A 15,171-nucleotide genomic window follows, 5' to 3' on the forward strand; every position below is an offset into this window, starting at 1 on the left:
ATGGCTCGGTTGCACGAATCGCCGTCATGTTACGTCGGTAACATATTCAGATACTAGGGGGCGCGTGCATGCTGCCCCCTGCTTGCCCACCGAGCTGATGCGAGTGCCCGGCGGTCATGATCACCGCCGGGCTCCCACGATCGCTTGGGGCACACTAAGAACCGGGATCTGTGTGTGCAAACACATAGTTTCCAGTTCTCTGAAGGGAGAACAGACAGAACGTCTGTTCATAGAGAGTATGAACAGCGATCTGTCACCTCCCCTGCACAGTCCCCTCCCCCCTTCAGTTAGAACACACACTAGGGAACAAATTAACCCCCTGATCGCCCCCTAGTGGTTAACCCCTTCCCTGCCAGTGACATTTTTACAGTAATCAATGCATTTTTATAGCACTGATCGCTGTAAAAATGACAATGGTCCCAAAAATGTGTCAAAATTGTCCGATGTGTCCGCCATAATGTCGCAGTCCCAATACAAATCACAGATCGCCGCCATTACTAGTAAAAATAAAATTAATAATAAAAATGCCATAAAACTATCCCCTATTTTGTAGACGCTATAACTTTTTTACCAAAAATATGTAGAAGAATACATATCGGCCTAAACTGAGGAAAAAAATAGTTTTTTTATATATCTTTGGGGGATATTTATTATAGCAAAATGTAAAAAAATATTGCGTTTTTTTCAAAATTGACGCTCTTTTTTGTTTATAGCACAAAAAATAAAAACCGCAGAGGTGATCAAATACCATCAAAAGAAAGCTCTATTTGTGGGAAAAAAAGGACGTCAATTTTGTTTGGGTGCAACGTCTCACGACCGCGCAGTTGTCAGTTAAAGCGACGCAGTGCAGAATCGCAAAAAGTACTCTGGTCAGGAAGGGGGGTAAATCCTTCCGGGGCTGAAGTGGTTTATGTGTAGTGAGTCAGTAAAATATGTTGCTGTTTTTATGGTGGAAAGTGACACTCTAATGTTGATTTTTTTATTTTTTTGAAAAAAAAGCGGATTGTGGTCTCCCCAGTTGAAATGGCAGCCTTAGCTCTGAGCAGCTGTTTTGTTAGATAATGTTATGTAATCTTATGTTTTCTTTTCTTATTCTTGTTTTATTTGTTTTGAGCCGGGAATGCCCAGAGGCTCTGATTTGTATTTTCTTGGCAAAACTAATAAAAAGAATAAAAAAAAAAAAAAAAAAAAAAAACAATGCAGCCTAACTGTCCATTAAGTTATTGAATTATTTATTTGTTTTTACCCTGAAATATATGCTTAAATGTGAATTTTTAGCCTGAAAACATAGAAACATAGAAAAGCATCAACAGAAAAAGGCCGAGAAGTCCATTGCGACTGCCCATTTTCTTTTTTTTTTTTTTTTCCCATTAACTTTATTGTTGGAATATAGATCTGTGTTTGTCCCAAGCATGTTTGAAGCCCCTGTTGTCTCACTACCTCTGCTGGAAGTGTATTCCAATCATCAACTACCCTTTCAGTAAAATAATACTTACTAAAATTAGTTTTGAACGTCCCTCCAGTTTTGGTTTCTTATTAAAAAAACCGCCCTCCTGAACCTTATTCACCCCCTTGATGTATTTAACCACTTCAGCCCCGGAAGGATTTACCCCCTTAATGACTAGGCCATTTTTGCGATACGGCACTGCGTCACTTTAACTGACAATTGCGCGGTTGTGCGACGTTGTACCCAAACAAAATCGATATCTTTTTTTTTCCCACAAATAGAGCTTTCTTTTGGTGGTATTTGACCACCTCTGCAGTTTTCATTCTTTGCTCTATAAACAAAAAAAGACCGTCAATTTTGAAAAAAAAAAAAAAAAATGTTTACTTTCTGCTATAATACATATACAAAAAGTATATAAAGAAACACATTTATTCATCGGTTTAGGCCAATATGTATTCCTCTACATATTTTTGTTAAAAAAAAATCACAATAAGCGTATATTGATTGGTTTGCACAAAGTTATAGCATCTACAAAATAGAGGATAGATGACTTTTATTTATTTTTTAATGTTTTTACTGGTAATGGCGGTGATCTGCGATTTTTTGCGGGACTGCGACATTGCGCCGGACAAATCTGACCCCAAGTGACACTTGTTGGGGACCAGTGACATTATTACAGTGATCAGTTTTTTTTTAAAAATGCACCAATCAAAGTATAAATGACACTGGCAGGGAAGGGGTTAACATTAGGGGGCGATCAGAGGGTTAAGTGTGTTCCCTAAGTGTGTTCTAACTGTGTGGAGATGGGCTCACTGCGGCAACACAGAGATCGCTGTTCCTGATCACTGGGAACAGCAGATCTCCATGTTGTCCCCTGTCAGAACGGAGACTTGCCTTGTTAACATAGGCGGATCCCTATTCTGCCTCTCTGTACTGCGACCGCAAGTGGCCGGTGGACATCGAGTCCACCGAACCCACGTGCGTGCTCCTGCGGCGCGCAATGGACGCGCGCGCCCACAGTATCTATTGCATGAAATGACGTACAGGTACGTTGTTTCGTGCAATAGAGCCGCCCTGCTGCAGTTGGGTGGTCTTAAAGTGGTTAAAGGTTCCAATCATGTCTCCCCTTTCCCTTCTTTCCTCCAGAAAATGTACATCAATTCCGTCATTTTCAAAGTCTGATCCACAATTGATTTTTGCTATGCTGTCTTATGCAATTTTTACTATATTACTTTTTTTCAAAGTTAAAAAAATATCAAAACTATTTTTTTTGTCCTCAAAAGCTGCATGAGATAAGTGTTTTATCAACTGAGGCTTCCCAGAAATCCTTTTGTCCTCAAAAGCTGCATTAGATAAATGATTTATCAAATATGGCTTCCCAGGAATGTTTTAATCTTGATAAAATCTATTTTACTTTTTTGACACTCCAAAGCTAAATGGGGATGTGATTTAGCCAACGAGGTCTGAAAGGAATGGTAGAATTATTGTATATGCTGTGTGTGTCATCTTACTTCTGTCGGAATCATTAAAAAAAAGGTTTGTTTTTTTTTTTTGATTCCTTCATTTGGTTTAGCCAATGTGAGCTACAAGAAATGTTATAAATATTACATATGCTGTGAATGGCATATTACTTTCATTGGAAATATAAATGATACCTGTTTGTTTGGACCCTCACAAGATAAATGTGGATGTGATTTAGCTAATCAGGTCAAAAAAATGCTGCACTTTATTTCAAAATATTATATTCAAATTGATTTTCCTGACGCCTCCATGGCAGCACACGCTGGGTTGTGACTCCGCCCCCACAACCTGACAGGATTGGTTAGCTATAAGTTTGAAGGGGAGACACCCCGCTGCATTCTCTTTTTTATCCTCACCTGACAGATTGGGATAAGCAGCTTGCTCCTGTTGTCAAGATATAGAAAAAAGCCTCTTACCGCACTCGCCCCAGCAGGTTCAAGCCTCTCCTGTTTGGAAGTCCCTCCTGTACAGTCTCTAAAGGAGCTTCTATGGAGGGAACCCCCGGTCTGGTGGTCTCAGGGGGCGTCTGGACATCTGGCACAGTAAGCTTTAAAGAAGCTTCATATTTTTGCAGTGGTCTCCTTTTCCTTTTTGCCTGTACCTTTGCCTGTAATTTACTTATGGTGTTTCTCTGTTTAGAGATCTGCTGGCACTTGTTGTCCTCTGTAGGAACCGTCATGGCCGCCGAGGCCGCCTCCTCCACTCTGCAATTGGCTTCAGGGCTTAGTTCTGCCTTAGGAAGGCAATGCCCTTGTCCAAGATGGCGCCGAGGCGCTCGGGACGCTCTGCGCATGCGCGGGAGCGTCATTTTGCCGCGACGGCGGCGGCAGATTTAAAAACACAGGCATTTTCTGTGTTTTTTGCTGAGCAGTTTTTCAAATACCTGAATGTTCACCGGCGTTCAACTGCTTTGCCAAGAAAACGACTCAGCAAGACCAGGTAAGTCTATTTATTGATTTAGCCTTCCAAAAAAAAAAAAAAAAAGAGAAAGAGTAGGTTTTAAAAAAAAAAAAAAAAACTTTCTTTCTTTCTCTTATTCCTTCAGTCTACACTGTCTACTATCATTATGGAGACCACTGCCCGCGCAGACCACCATCAGCAAACGAGGTAAGAGGCTATTCGTCATCGGTAAGTATTGAAGAAAGGGGAGAAAAAAGAGAGCCAACCACTAACGCTGCGTTTTTGGCAGCCCCACCAGGTCAAGAGCCGCAAGTTCCAGGCGTGAGAGGAAATCAAGCCATGGGTCAAGCAAAAAGTCCCGCAGAAGCCGCTCAAGATCCTCTTCTCGCCACCGAAGACATAGCCGCTCACGTCACAGCCGCTCAAGACGCAGCCGCTCCCGTCACAGTCGGTCACACCGCAGACGGTCATCTTCATCGCACCGCCAAAGCCGCCACACCCGTCCTGCAGCAAACGCTTGCTGGGTATGCGGCGCACCAGCCTTGCCAGATAAACTAGTCTGCAGAGCCTGCTTCAATGAGGCAGCAAAGGACAAAGAGCTAGACGCAGCAATGGCTACGGAGCTCATAAAAGAATCTGTGCGGGAATCCATAAGGGAGACAACAGCACCACTAATCGATAGGCCTACGCCTAGCACATCGGTGGCGGATGACCGCCAACCCCAGGCATCAGAACCCTCCTCAGGAGATGAGGACCAGGACATGTCAGCAGGTTTTGATTTTTCCCTGGTACAGCCTTTCGCAAAGTCAGTCAAAGAAGCAATAGGCTGGGAAGAAGATATAGAGGAACCGCAGAAAGTCCGGAAATATTTCCCAAATTTAAGAAAAGAACCAGAAAATTTCCCTTTTATAGGTGAACTGGAGGATCTAATTAAAGATGAATGGGAAAGATCTGATAAGCGGTCCAGTCTCACCAACAGACTGACAAAAATGTATCCTCTGAAGGAGTCAAAAGTCAAAACATTGATGAACGCTCCAGTAGTCGACTCCTCCTTGATGCGTCTTGCACGGCATGTCACTCTGCCTATTGAGGACGCAGTTTCCTTTCGGGATGTTCTGGATCGGAAATTGGATCTAGAATTGAAGAAAGCATACTCCACTGCTGGGGGCGCATGCAGACCAGCAATTACCACAGCAGCAGTGGCAAAAGCCATATCAGGTTGGGCATCCAAGGTGGAGAAGGATCTGCAAGACGGTACTGAAATAGATAAAATAATATCTTCTCTTCAGGAGATCAAGTTGGCAGGTGACTTCGTGGCAGAAGCCTCAGTGGATATTATAAGATCCTCGGCGAGATCAATGCTAGCCTCAGTCACAGCAAGAAGGGCCTTGTGGCTGAAACCATGGATGGCCGATACTGCATCCAAAACAAACTGGTGCAGAATTCCATATGATGGCTCAAACCTGTTTGGGTCTAAATTGGACACCGCTATTTCAAAGGTAACAGGAGGGAAGTCGGGATTAATTCCCTCAGATAGAAGACCCAAGGCCCAAAAGGGTTCCTTCCTCAGGCGCAACCTTCCTGAGAAATATAGGGAAGCTAGATCCTACCGTCCTGGTAGGGAATTTAGAAGGGACTGGAAGAACACAAGACCTTCCTTCCTAAGGATGCAGAAGTCCAAGCCTACCTCGGTAGGGGAGCAGCAGAAGTCTTTTTGAAGGTTCGCCTGCCCACTCAGTACAGGTGGGCGCCAGGCTCAAGGACTTCGCACAGATTTGGTCAAGCCATATAGAGGATCAGTGGACTCTTTCCACGATCAAATTTGGACACAAGTGGAAGTTTATGGGCAAAATCCCAAAGAATCACTTCCAATCAACAAGACTGCCATCTTCACTAGTCAAAAGGAAGTTACTATTAAAATATATAGTGGAATTGAAGGAGAAAGGGGCAATACTGGAGGTTCCGTCAGATCAAAAGGGGAGGGGGTTCTATTCCCCACTTTTTCTCGTAAAGAAGAAGACTGGAGACTTACGTCCTGTATTGGATTTAAAAAATCTCAACAGGAACATAAAAACAGAGGCCTTCAAAATGGAGAGTCTGCAGTCTATACTTCTAGCAGTGAACCTGGGCGACTGGATGCTCTCAGTAGATTTATCAGACGCTTATCTACATATTCCAATTCATCCTGCCTTTCAAAAATTCCTCCGATTTGCCATCAACAAAAGCCACTTCCAATTTCAGTGCCTTCCTTTCGGCATCTCGTCGGCTCCCAGGACATTTACCAAGGTCCTTCTACCCTTGGTTGCATTCCTCAGGGAGAAGGGTCTGCGAGTCCACCATTATTTGGACGACATCCTGCTCTTGGCAGAGGATCAAGAAACCTTGCTATGCCATCGGAAGATCTTACTCACGACTCTCCAAGACTTCGGCTGGTTAGTCAACTGGAAAAAGAGCAGCTTACAACCCACTCAAAACATGGTATTCCTGGGAGCAGATCTGAACACCAAATTGAACATGGTACAACTTCCTCAGGAGAAGATTCAGCCTCTAGTACAGAAGATGTGGAGATTACTATCAGCAAGGCATCTTCCAGCCAGAATCTGCTTAAGTGTGCTAGGGTCTATGGCGGCAACCCTGCCCATGGTGCAATGGTCACAATGGCACATGAGAATCCTCCAAAACTCCTTTCTGAGGCAGTGGGATGGAGTATCGATGCGTCAGACCATTACCATCTCCAGACCAATGAAGCAATCAGTGTGGTGGTGGACACACTTAACCAACCTCAGGAAATACAAACTGATAGTTCCCCCAGATCCGATAATAGTCACCTCGGACGCCTGTCAGAGCGGCTGGGGAGCTCACTGTCAAGATCAAGCAGCGCAGGGCCGATGGCAGTTCCGGGGCCAGGATTTAGTATCGAATATACTGGAGCTCAGAGCAGCCTTCCAGGCCCTCATGGCATTTGCACCAGTCCTCAGAGGGAAGAACGTGCTTATTCGGATGGACAACAAGGTGGCAGTGTCCTACATCCAGAGGCAAGGGGGTACCAAGAGTCTCACATTGTTGGAGGAAGTCCGCCCTATCCTGGAATGGGCACAGGCACACCTAGCGGATCTAAAAGCAATATATGTTCCTGCGGCACAGAACATGTTAGCCGACTACCTGAGTCGAGAAACTCTTTCCAACAACGAATGGTCCCTGAGTCTCCAGGTCTTTTCTCTTCTTACGAAGACATGGGGAGTACCAGAGATCGACTTAGCAGCTACTCCGGCGAATACGAAGTGTCGGAGGTTCCTGTCCAGAGCATCTTTCCCTTCAGCCGAGGGGATAGATTGTCTAGTTCACCCCTGGAACTTCAAGTTGGGGTACATATTCCCGCCAACTCCGCTAATTGCAAGATTCCTGTCCAGGCTTCGGAGATCTTCAGCCACGGTAATCGCGATAATTCCTCTTTGGCCGAGAAGACCATGGTTCACGACACTATTGCAGCTCAGCCTTCAACCTCCAATCCTCCTTCCGGTAACTCCGGATCTGCTATTTCAAGGCCAATTCCTACATCCAGCTCCAGAGAAACTACATCTGACAGCATGGAAGTTGAAAGGGTTAGGTTAAGGGAACAGGGCTGCTCACAGGAAGTAATATCGACTTTGATGCAAGCCAGGAAGAGCACCACCAACACCACCTATACAAGAATTTGGAACCAATTCTTTAGAATGGCGCAGCAGAAGGGATGGGATCCTATTGCTCCAGAACCTTCTCAAATCCTAGAATTCCTCCAATCAGGAATCAACAAAGGTCTAAGTTCAAGTACCCTTAAGGTACAAGTATCTGCTTTGTCGGCCAAAACAGGCACCAGATGGGCATTACATCCGCTGGTTATCCAATTTCTGAGAGCCTGCCTGAAAATCAAACCTCCTAAAAAACCAGTTTTTCCATCATGGGATCTCTCAATAGTTCTTGAAGCCTTCACCAATCCTCCTTTTACTCCATCTGAATCAATATCTCTATGGGATTTGACTCTAAAACTATCCTTTCTCATTGCAATCACTTCAGCAAGGAGGGTGTCTGAGATCCAAGCACTGATGGCATCAGAACCTTACTTGGTATTCTTTCCTGATAAGGTAGTACTAAGACCTTCAGACCACTTCATCCCGAAGGTAGCAACTTCCTTCCATTACAACCAAGATATTGTCTTACCATCCTTCACTAATGATCAGGGTGAACCTCATCCCCTGGATGTTAAAACTACCATCATTAGTTACCTGACAGCTACGAATTCTTTTAGAAAGACGGATACCCTCATGGTCATCCCACATGGAAACAGACGAGGTCAAGCGGCTACCTCACGTACTATCGCCTCCTGGTTAGTCAAGTCCATCAAGAAGGCATACTCCATGCGGCATATGGCAATTCCTGAAGACATCAGGGCTCACTCGACCAGGGCAGTGGCTACCTCCTGGGCAGCGTATTGCAGGGTTTCACCGGAGACTATTTGCAAGGCAGCAACTTGGTCCTCCAGACATACGTTTATTTCTCATTATAGAGTAGATTCTGCTCATTTGGCTATGGCAGACTTCGGTAGATCCGTTGTTAGAGCCAATTCTTCCGCATTATAAGGAATAAATATTATTTTCTTGCTCCCACCCGACTGGCGAGTTATTTCCCAGCGTGTGCTGCCATGGAGGCGTCAGGAAAACGGAAAATTGTATACTCACCTTTCCGTAATTTTCCTTTCCTGACGCCTTTCCATGGCAGCACACAGATTCCCACCCCGTTTTATGGTGATATATTTACAGAGAATGCAGCGGGGTGTCTCCCCTTCAAACTTATAGCTAACCAATCCTGTCAGGTTGTGGGGGCGGAGTCACAACCCAGCGTGTGCTGCCATGGAAAGGCGTCAGGAAAGGAAAATTACGGAAAGGTGAGTATACAATTTTCCGTTTTCTTGCCCCAATGCTAACTTGAAATGTAGTTTTAGCAATAGGACCCACCAGAAATGGTGAAAATAAAACTTATGCAGTGTGTACCATTTTTGTTCCTTTATTTTGCATAAAAACTCTTTTTGTATATTATATTTGACCTTAACAGGCTCTGTGGTTTGTGTCAAGCTTTCAATGTAGCCTACTACAACAGTTGAAATGTTGTCTATGTAGTGTGGATAGTATTTCCTCATTTTTTTTTGTATCTTATACAGTATGGTGTAATGGTAGGATGAAAAGCTGTGTTCCCTTTTCAAAACGCATCTTGCTCCAACTGATTCAGTGTTGATTCAGTGTTGACTGTACAATATTTCTACGTTGTGTCTATGTCATAATCAATTGTATGTTTTTTTTCTGGATGCAAAAAAATAGCTTTGTCTCTCCCTGTTCAAATGTGGACTACTAGAAAGACTTACAGTGGGGACGGAGAGTATTCAGACCCCCTTAAATTTTTCACTCTTTGTTATATTGCAGCCATTTGCTAAAATCATTTAAGTTAATTTTTGTCCTCATTAATGTACACACAGCACCCCATATTGACAGAAAAACACAGAATTGTTGTCATTTTTGCAGATTTATTAAAAAAGAAAAACTGAAATATCACATGGTCCTAAGTATTCAGACCCTTTGCTGTGACACTCATATACAACCCCTGGCAAAAATTATGGAATCACCAGTCCCTGGGGATGTTCCTTCAGTTGTTTATTGTTGTAGAAAAAAACCAGATCACGGACATGGCCAAAAACTAAAGGCATTTCAAATGGCAACTTTCTGGCTTTAAGAAACACTAAAAGAAATCAAGAAAAATAATTGTGGTGGCCAGTAACAGCTAGATTTATAGAACAAGCACAGGGAATAAATTATGGAATCACTCAATTCTGAGGAAAAAATTATGGAATCACCCTGTAAATTTTCATTACAAACACTAACACCTGCATCAGATTAAATCTGCTTGTTAGTATGTAGGTAAAAAGGAGTGATCACACCTTGGAGAGCTGTTGCAACAAGTGGACTGACATGAAGCATGGCTCCAACACCAGAGATGTCAATTGAAAAAAGGAGAGGATTATCAAACTCCTTAAAGAGGGTAAATCATCACGCAGTGTTGCACAAGATGTTGGTTGTTCACAGTCGGCTGTGTCTAAAACATGGACCAAATACAAACAACATGGGAAGGTGGTTAAAGGCAAGCATACTGGTAGACCAAGGAAAACATCAAAGCGTCAAGACAGAAAACTTAAAGCAATATTCCTTGAAAACAGAAAATGTGCAACAAAACAAATGAGGAACAAATGGGAGGAAACTGGAGTCAACATCTGTGACCAAACTATAAGAAACCGCCTAAAGGAAATGGGATTTACCTACAGAAAAGCTAAAAGAAAGCCATCTCTAACACCTAAACACAAAAAAACAAGGTTACAATGGGCTAAGGAAAGGCAATCGTGGACTGTGGATGATTGGATTTCTGTCTTGACGCTTTGATGTCTTCCTTGGTCTACCAGAGCAAATGAGAATCATGAGGTGAACGTAACTGCCTGAAGAGCTCAGAGACAGAATTGTGGCAAGGCATAGATCTGGCCAAGGTTACAAAAACATTTCTGCTGCACTTAAGGTTCCTAAGAGCATAGTGGCCTCCATAATCCTTAAATGGAAGATGTTTGGGACGACCAGAACCCTTCCTAGAGCTGGCTGTCCGGCCAAACTGAGCTATCGGGGGAGAAGAGCCTTGGTGAGAGAGGTAAAGAAGAACCCAAAGATCACTGTGGCTGAGCTCCAGAGATGCAGTCGGGAGATGGGAGAAAGTTGTAGAAAGTCAACCATCACTGCAGCCCTCCACCAGTCGGGGCTTTATGGCAGAGTGGCCCGACGGAAGCCTCAGTGCAAGACACATGAAAGCCCGCATGGAGTTTGCAAAAAAACACCTGAAGGACTCCAAGAAGGTGAGAAATAAGATTCTCTGGTCTGATGAGACCAAGATAGAACTTTTTGGCCTTAATTCTAAGTGGTATGTGTGGAGAAAACCGGGCACTGCTCATCACCTGTCCAATACAGTCCCAACAGTGAAGCATGGTGGTGGCAGCATCATGCTGTGGGGGTGTTTTTCAGCTGCTGGGACAAGACGACTGGTTGCAATCGAGAGAAAGATGAATGCGGCTAAGTACAGGGATATCCTGGACGAAAACCTTCTCCAGAGTGCTCAGGACCTCAGACTGGGCCGAAGGTTTACCTTCCAACAAGACAATGACCCTAAGCACACAGGTAAAATAATGAAGGAGTGGCTTCACAACAACTCCGTGACTGTTCTTAAATGGCCCAGCCAGAGCCCTGACTTAAGCCCAATTGAGCATCTCTGGAGAGACCTAAAAATGACTGTCCACCAACGTTTACCATCCAACCTGACAGAACTGGAGAGGATCTGCAAGGAAAAATGGCAGAGGATCCCCAAATCCAGGTGTGAAAAACTCGTTGCATCTTTCCCAAAAAGACTCATGGCTGTATTAGATCAAAAGGGTGCTTCTACTAAATACTGAGCAAAGGGTCTGAATACTTAGGACCATGTGATATTTCAGTTTATCTTTTTTAATAAATCTGCAAAAATGTCAACAATTCTGTGTTTTTCTGTCAATATGGGGTGCTGTGTGTACATTAATGAGGAAAAAAATTTACTTAAATGATTTTAGCAAATGGCTGCAATATAACAAAGAGTGAAAAATTTAAGGGGGTCTGAATACTTTCTGTCCTCACTGTACATGATGTGCATCATATCTGTAATATTTCTGCTTTGCGTTTCTGACATAATCCACTATAATTTTTATTTTATTTTTTATAAATCTGCTTTGTCTCCCCCTCTTACACTGTTGCCTAGCTAAGCTGTTTACATACTCCCCAGCCACTGTGCTATATGTTTGACTATATTTTCTAAAGTATGGCTCTGTCATTTTAATTTTTTCATAACACTTGCCTTGTCTGTTTTTGAGGTGTTTTTATTCAGTTTGTGTTGACATTTTATTAAACTTTTTAGACAATCAGGTGCGGCAATGTGCTGGCAATAAAGGTCCCATGCAATGCTGTGAAACATGTTTTGGCACTGTTGGCAAATAATTTAGCTTTTTTTGTATTTGGAAGTATAAAACTTCTAAAAGATTTTAATCTGTTCTGTCTACTATTTTAACTGCTCAACTAAAGTCTATTACTACTAGATAAAAAAACATGTGTCACTGATACTTTTGATGTTATTTATCATTTTTTTTCATTGCCTTCAATGGGGCTCCCATTAAAGTTTGCAATTTGAAAATTTTACAACGAGTTATCATTCCATAATTGGAAATGCACCAAAGGCTAAAGATATGGCCAGCCTATACCAGTGTCTTTTGTAAACATCATGACATCCCTAATTCTCCAAAGAAGTCTTTTCTGATCCATGGTCTGAACCACCCTGTGAAATTCTTTCACCACCTGTAGCACTGAAACATCTTGCAGAAAGTGCCCTTTCCACGACACTCAAATGGCAAAACTACAGAGATTCACTAAAAAAGAAGAGTAACAAGTCTTTCCACACTGCATCTGATATCACTTCCTTACCCCCTGCATATCATTGTCTCCACACTGGTTAAAAAGCCCAAGTAGTATTTGCCACAGAGTTTTTCCACCCAAACTACCAAACAGATAACTCAATGCTCCAAAGGTTCTTAGTTGCCCGACCTAGTGATTGCTCTGTGTCTAGCGCCAGCTCCTTGAAGCACTCTTGCTGGAACCGAGACAATGCGTCCGCTATGTCATTCTCAATACTAGGCACATGCACTGCCTTAACCACTTCCTGCTGAGCATACAAACATATGAGGCCTCACAGAAGTTGGTCTTTTTACATGGCTGCATATATGCGTACCTGTGACCACTTGAACACCTCCCCTTCATCTCTCTCCTCTTTGAGAAAAAGAAACAATGTAACTTTTTCTCTTCTCTAGAGAAGAAATATGTGAAAAAGAAGTCTGTAATAAATAAATAAATAAAGATAAAATAGCTAAATCAGATCTTGATCTAGATCTAGTATCAGTGTTAGCATTACACGTGTACAAGTAGTGCAAGGACCTGCCTGATTAGATGAGAAATGATTGGATGATTAGATAAGGATTAGACAAGATAGGTCCTCATATTTGGTCAATTTAAAGTTGATTGCACAAAGGTTATATGGTCAGATTGTAATGTGTCATTATTAGCGCCTAGGTGTGTGCTTTAGACAGGATGAAAAAAAGTTTTTACATTTATTTATATTTAGCGTCCATTCCAACTAAGTTACACCAGGGATCAGGTCAGTCAAACCTCTTATACCAAGCCTATTTCCCCATTGACATCCTTCTGCTGCAGCTCGGCCCCCGCTCTGCGCTACTCCCCTCTGATTGTACATCACATCACGCTATGGTGGCTATTCTCCACCAGAATTCCTCCAGGGTTCCTTGAGAAGTGGATCATTGAACACCCATTTAATGGTGCCTGTATAATCCCAGGACCAACAGCACTTGGGAAAGTCAGCAGCCTGACACCAATTATGTTTTTAGCTTTATGTAAGGGTGGCTTTATGACTGCCACTGTAAGGATTGATATCTTCCAACTGACATGAATGTAACGGTCATTTTTCTCATTGATCCCTGATCAATCGGTTATAGTAAGGGTTCCCCCAAGACCAGAAACTTGTTATAGGGGTTCCTCTGGGATAAAAGGTTTAGAAAGGCTGCTGTATGATGTTGGAGGACCAAAGCTGATTGACGGTGCAAGAGTACATAGGAGGGGCAAATGTAGATTAGATCCTGGATGCAATGAAGAAGAGGCCTCTGTGAATCTGTTATTATAATTTGTTCCTTGCTAAGGACTAACATTCTGATGTGTACAGCTCAGACAATCCTTGCTTATGAGCACCTCATCATTCTATTACAATAAATGTCACATCTTCTGCCCGATCGATCTTCTAAATGTCACCCTGCCTGTTCCAGTAGAGTGCCCGTTACTCTCAGTTCCTCATTTCAATATATATTGGGTGCATTGAGCACATTTATACAGATGCATAAAAGCACAGCTGTCCGGACTATTCGCTAAAAGCAAAATATGCATAACGGTTTCTAGGCACTACTGTGTGGGCAAACACATAATGGATATGTAGTACCACCCAACAGGAGACCTGCTGGATTATTTTGGGATTTGTTCATGCCTTTCACTAGTGATGACCCATCCTGTACCTAGACCCGAGTAACCACTGACACATTGTCTGCAAACATTTCAATGGGATTTATTCATGAACGAAAGTCCTGTAAAATAAATTGGTTAGGCAAACAGTACAAACAACCAAAGATACTATACTAACAGCAGCACAATAAATATCAGACCTTGCATACAAATGACCAGGCCTTACAATGCCAAGTTCTACTTACTACACTGGCCAGGATAAAATTACCTACAGTCCTGTTGGTAGAGGGGCCACCATATGTGGTAACTCCATGCACGCAGGAGCAGTATGTTAGGCTTTTTTTGGTGGTGGTTAAGGGTAATGGCAAGAAATGTTAGTTTTCCTTTAGTAATAAAAAAACTCAGGAGATATCCATTAACATTTATGACCAAAATGAATGTCCAACTTGTCCTGAAAAAACGAGGTATAATTTACCTGGATACAAAGTTGCAACACTGGGTACAAGTGTTTTTGGTTTATTTTACCCTCATCATTAGGAAGATAACCTTGGACCAAAGATCCAGGGTCACGTTCTCAAAAACATCACAACGGCAACTGCTAATGTTCTAGATACACCTAGCCTTTTTTTTTAAATAGCCCAAAAGGTAACACCAAAACTGTTATAGTTACTGATAGACAATGTTTTGAAAAAAGTGAATAATTCATTGAACTAGTGTGGCATTTGTGAGGGCAACTATTGATATTGGATGAGGAGACCTGGCTCACAAATGGTATTACAAGTCATGCCAAAACGTATTAGGGCTGCGGTCAGGGATCTATGCAGGCCACTTGAGTTCCTTTACACAAATCTCATCAAACTATTATGGAGCTGTATTTCAACCTGAACTCAATACTTTGGAGGGATGGATACTTACCTTTGGCTATATAGCGTATATCTAAGGCTTCATGTACACGGGACGTTTGATAACCCCTTCTGAATGCTGAAACTCGAGAGCTAGTAACCGATGTTTAAAACCGCCCGTTTTGCCGCGTTGAGCGTCGTTTGCGTTTATGCGCGTTTTTAACAGATAACTGTTGTTACAGATCTGTAGACCCTTCCAATTGCCTACAATGCAATTGCGTTTAGACGCGTTTACATGCTGTTA

This window comes from Aquarana catesbeiana, linkage group LG02 (genome assembly GCF_042186555.1).
Source record: "Aquarana catesbeiana isolate 2022-GZ linkage group LG02, ASM4218655v1, whole genome shotgun sequence".
In the NCBI taxonomy this organism is placed as follows: Eukaryota; Metazoa; Chordata; class Amphibia; order Anura; family Ranidae; genus Aquarana; species Aquarana catesbeiana.